This window comes from Octopus bimaculoides, chromosome 18, assembly GCF_046866305.1.
Source record: "Octopus bimaculoides isolate indiv1 chromosome 18, ASM4686630v1, whole genome shotgun sequence".
NCBI lineage: Eukaryota > Metazoa > Mollusca > Cephalopoda > Octopoda > Octopodidae > Octopus > Octopus bimaculoides.
In genome coordinates this window covers 9,624,169-9,629,536 of record NC_142945.1, presented here as the reverse complement: position 1 = coordinate 9,629,536, position 5,368 = coordinate 9,624,169, and the positions used below count along the sequence as shown (strand labels likewise).

At 64.5% G+C, this 5,368-nt stretch overlaps 1 pseudogene; it reads right to left on the bottom strand.

The window, feature by feature from the left end:
- Positions 1-1,235: 1,235 nt before the first annotated feature.
- LOC149131982 (small subunit ribosomal RNA) lies at positions 1,236-4,030 on the bottom strand (annotated as a pseudogene).
- Positions 4,031-5,368: the final 1,338 nt, after the last annotated feature.

The window sequence follows — 5,368 nt, the reverse complement described above, 5'->3', positions numbered from 1 at the left end:
ACCGCTGATGACGCCGCCGCTTCTACTTGCTCGTTGCTCGGCTGAGGCTGAGGCTGCACTGTTAGAGGGCCGACGATTGCGAGGGGGCCCGGCCGCGGCTTACGAAACCGGCTGGATGGCGCCGGAAAGGCGAGGAGGAGGCGACGGCGACGACGGCGATGTTGGCCGGCCGACGCCAGGAAGGAAGACGAGAGAGATATTGATGTTCGTGGAGCCGCAAAGCGTGCAGCACCGTCGGCCTAGCGCACTGTATTCGGGCGGACGCAGGCTGGGTGAAAACTGCGCGGTCGGCAGCTGCCAGAGAGAGAACGAGAAGGAAGCACAACGACAGCGGAAACGATTTGCAGGCCTCGTTCACCGCTGCTACTTGCTCGTTGCTTGTTGCTCGTTGCTCGGCTGAGGCTGCACTGTTAGAGGGCCGACGATTGCGAGGGGGCCCGGCCGCGGCTTACGAAACCGGCTGGATGGCGCCGGAAAGGCGAGGAGGAGGCGACGACGACGACGACGGCGATGTTGGCCGGCCGACGCCAGGAAGGAAGACGAGAGAGATATTGATGTTCGTGGAGCCGCAAAGCGTGCAGCACCGTCGGCCTAGCGCACTGTATTCGGGCGGACGCAGGCTGGGTGAAAACTGCGCGGTCGGCAGCTGCCAGAGAGAGAACGAGAAGGAAGCATAACGACAGCGGAAACGATTTGCGGGCTTCGTTCACCGCTGATGACGCCGCCGCTTCTACTTGCTCGTTGCTCGGCTGAGGCTGCACTGTTAGAGGGCCGACGATTGCGAGGGGGCCCGGCCGCGGCTTACGAAACCGGCTGGATGGCGCCGGAAAGGCGAGGAGGAGGCGACGACGACGACGGCGATGTTGGCCGGCCGACGCCAGGAAGGAAGACGAGAGAGATATTGATGTTCGTGGAGCCGCAAAGCGTGCAGCACCGTCGGCCTAGCGCACTGTATTCGGGCGGACGCAGGCTGGGTGAAAACTGCGCGGTCGGCAGCTGCCAGAGAGAGAACGAGAAGGAAGCATAACGACAGCGGAAACGATTTGCGGGCTTCGTCCACCGCTTCTACTTGCTCGTTGCTCGGCTGAGGCTGAGGCTGCACTGTTAGAGGGCCGACGAGTGCGAGGGGGCCCGGCCGCGACTTACGAAACCGGCTGGCTGGCGCCGGAAAGGCGAGGAGGAGGAGGAGGAGACGGAGGAGCGGAGCAGGGCTGCTGCTGCTGCTGCTGCTGCGGTAATGATCCTTCCGCAGGTTCACCTACGGAAACCTTGTTACGACTTTTACTTCCTCTAAGCGATCGGGTTCGGTCGTCTTCTCCGGGCCATCAGAGAACGCGCCGGCGACGGCGCGGAACGCCGCCGCGCGTAAGCGAACTCGTCGGCCAGATCCGAGGACCTCACCGGACCGTTCGATCGGTAGTAGCGACGGGCGGTGTGTACAAAGGGCAGGGACGTGATCGACGCGGGCTGATGACCCGCGCCTACCGGGAATTCCTCGTTCACGGGGTTGGTTCCAGGCCCCGATCCCTATCACGGGAGGTGGTTCAGAGGTTTCCCGACCCTCTCGGGCCGGGGGAGACGCGCCCGCTGATACCTCCAGTGTAGCGCGCGTGCGGCCCCGGACATCTAAGGGCATCACAGACCTGTTATCGCTCCGCCTCGTGCGGCTTTCTGCCGCCCGTCCCTCTAAGAAGCGCTGCGTTCGCCAACCGACTGGCCCGGGCGCGACGGCGTGCCGCCGCCGGGCTCGCGCGGGCCGAGCCGACCGGGTCACCGCCGCCGCTCCGCAACCGACGCCGCAACCACGCCGCGTGCGAACCGCCATCCCAGACCAACCCGCACACCAACCCGCGAGGAGCGGAGCACGAAAGGCTGCTAAGAAGGCAGTTGCCGGACGCGGCCGCAGCGCCGGACGCGAAGGAGAGCGGCGGCAACGGCAAGCCCGGGCCGCGCGCGGAGCTACCGACGATGGCTTCGGCGCCGCCTCGCTACCGGAAAAGCACTAATCGACGCGCTAGTTAGCAGGCCGGAGTCTCGTTCGTTATCGGAATCAACCAGACGGATCGCTCCACCAACTAAGAACGGCCATGCACCACCACCCACCGAATCGAGAAAGAGCTATCGATCTGTCAATCCTACCGGTGTCCGGACCGGGTGAGTTTTCCCGTGTTGAGTCAAATTAAGCCGCAGGCTCCACTCCTGGTGGTGCCCTTCCGTCAATTCCTTTAAGTTTCTGTTTTGCAACCATACTCCCCCCGGAACCGACTATGGTTTCCCGCGCAGGCTCCCCGCCGGGTCATCGAAGCGAACGCCGGCGGAGCGCCAGTCGGCATCGTTTACGGTCGGAACTACGACGGTATCTGATCGTCTTCGAACCTCCGACTTTCGCTCTTGATCGAGGAAAACGTGCTTGCCACACGCCGTCGCTGCAGTGCGTCTTGCGACGATCCAAGAATTTCACCTCTAACGTCGCAATACGAGTGGCCCCGATCGCTCCCTTCGATCATTGCCTCGTCGTGAACGGAGACCGACGGATGACGCGCGGACGAGGCCATTTTCCATCATTCCATGCTTTTCGTATGCAAGCCGGCGGGGCTCGCTCTGAGCACTCTAATTTTTTCACAGTGAACGTACCGGCCGCCTCGGACACTCGGCGAAGAGCACCCTCGGAGGAACCGTGCGGGCCGAAACGACCGGGAGGTGGACGCGCTACCGAAACGCGTGCGAGCGGCGATGCCCCGGGCGACGCTCGACCCCCGTTTGTTTCCCCCGAACACCGCGTACCGCCGCAAGCGACGGAGGAGACGGCGGCGGCGGCGGCAGCAGCGACGACGGCGGCGAGGCCGAACGATCGCGTGCCGATGCCGACCGACCGACCGACCGACCGAGAGGACGGAAGCGGAAGCTACGGAGGCGGGTGACGGGCTACCGGAGAGACCGTCGCAGCGACGATGCGCGCAGAGCTCCGCGGCCCGACCGCGCACGCACCGGCGAATAGGGCCGGGAGTGCGAACGGACGACCGAAGCGGACGCGCGCGAGGCACGCCCGCGACGGCGCCGTCGCCCCGAACGTGCTGGGGCACGTTTTCGAGACCCGAATTCCGACTACGAGCTTTTCAAACGCAACAATTTTAATATACGCTACCGGAGCTGGAATTACCGCGGCTGCTGGCACCAGACTTGCCCTCCGGTCGATCCTCGTTAACGGATTTGAAGTGTACTCATTCCGATCGTGGGGCCTCGACAGAGTCCCGCGTCGTTATTTTTCGTCACTACCTCCCCGTGCCGGGAGTGGGTAATTTGCGCGCCTGCTGCCTTCCTTGGATGTGGTAGCCGTTTCGCATGCTCCCTCTCCGGAATCGAACCCTGATTCCCCGTTACCCGTTGCCACCACGGTCGGCACTTACCGGGCCGTCGACAGTTGATAGGGCGGACTCGCGGGGGACCCGTCGCGCGAAGGCTAGTCGATACTAGCCCGTGCGATCGTACTGACAGTTATCCAGAGTCACCAAAATCGAAGGGGCGTGAAGCCGACGCACGCCTAGACCCGCGCGCGTGCGAAGCACGGCGACGGCGGCTGCTGCGACGGCCCGTACGCGTCGGTCTCAGTCTAATATTTGCGCCGCGACCAATGCGGAAGGCCGACCGTATCGTCGCGACCGGCGGCGGCGGGAACTGGCGAGCAGTCCCGGAACCAACCCGGCCGAGCGGGCGCCGGCGACGACCGGCAGCGGCTGGGACGACGCCGAGCACGCGGAGGCGCTGCGGCGACGAAGACCGCTGCTGCTGCCGGAAGCCGTTTTTCGGCCCGACGCCCGGGTGCGACCTGCGATCGCGGCTTCGGTTGCATGTATTAGCTCTAGAATTGCCACAGTTATCCACTCTCCTCGCGGTGAGGAATACGGTCCCGAGGATTAGGTCCGGTTCCTGAGCCATTCGCGGTTTCACCATTCGTTTACGGCATGAACTTACACTTGCATGGCTTAAGCTTTGAGACAAGCATATGACTACTGGCAGGATCAACCAGGTATCGTCGTCGTCGTCGTCGTCGCTGTAGTAGCGTCACCGTCGCGTCGGTCGGCTGAGAGCGGAAGTCGAGGCGGATGTCGAGGCGGAAGTCCCGCTGCTGCCATCGCCGCCGCCGCCGCGCGGAGAGCAAACGAAAGCGAAGAGGAGGAGGAGGAGGAGGAGGAGGAGAAGCCTGAAAAATCGCGGCCGCCGCTGCTGCTGCTGCGGTAGCCGTTCGTTCGTACGTACGTTACGCGTCCTAATCCGCCGCTCTGCTGTAGCAGCGGAAAAGCGCGCCAGACGGAAGAAAAAGAGTTCGCCGAGTAGAAACGGTTTGCGATCCGACTGCCGCACACCGGGCCGCTGCGGTAGGACGGGCGCCGGTGCGGGTTGAAGAAGCGAGGCGGTTTCTGGCTGCTGCTGCCGCCGCCGCCGCCGCAACGCGAGAAGGACGACGAGCGGGGAAGCGAGCGAGCCGAAACGATTGCGACAGCACGGGCTGCGGTCAACGAGAAGCGTGTGTGCGATGACGAAAACGGCGTTGTCGGCAGCCGCCGAACGAGCCAAAGCAACGACGATGCCGGGATGGGCGAGCGCGAGGAGATTGCGGGGGGGGCACCACCGCCGCGAAACCCGGAGTTGAAGCCACGGTTGTTGATCCGTCCCGGTCTAGCGGGACGAACACACAGCACCGCTCTCTTTCGGTGACGTCGCGTCGCCTGTGGCGGATCGGGAAGCGACAACTAGCCCGTCCGCCGCGCCGGCGGCGACGCGACACGAGGTCAGCGGCGTAACCTGACCGGGTCCTCGAAGACGACGTCGACGAGGCCGCGGGTCGGCGAGGAGGAGGAGGATACCGATCGGTCGATGGTGACAGCACGAACAGGCGGGCAGGCGGCTGTCGGCGGGGCGAGCGAGCGAGCGAGCGAGCGAATCTGACGCGGCGCACTGTATTCGGGCGGACGCAGGCTGGGTGAAAACTGCGCGGTCGGCAGCTGCCAGAGAGAGAACGAGAAGGAAGCATAACGACAGCGGAAACGATTTGCGGGCTTCGTTCACCGCTGATGACGCCGCCGCTTCTACTTGCTCGTTGCTCGTTGCTCGGCTGAGGCTGCACTGTTAGAGGGCCGACGATTGCGAGGGGGCCCGGCCGCGGCTTACGAAACCGGCTGGATGGCGCCGGAAAGGCGAGGAGGAGGCGACGACGACGGCGATGTTGGCCGGCCGACGCCAGGAAGGAAGACGAGAGAGATATTGATGTTCGTGGAGCCGCAAAGCGTGCAGCACCGTCGGCCTAGCGCACTGTATTCGGGCGGACGCAGGCTGGGTGAAAACTGCGCGGTCGGCAGCTGCCAGAGAG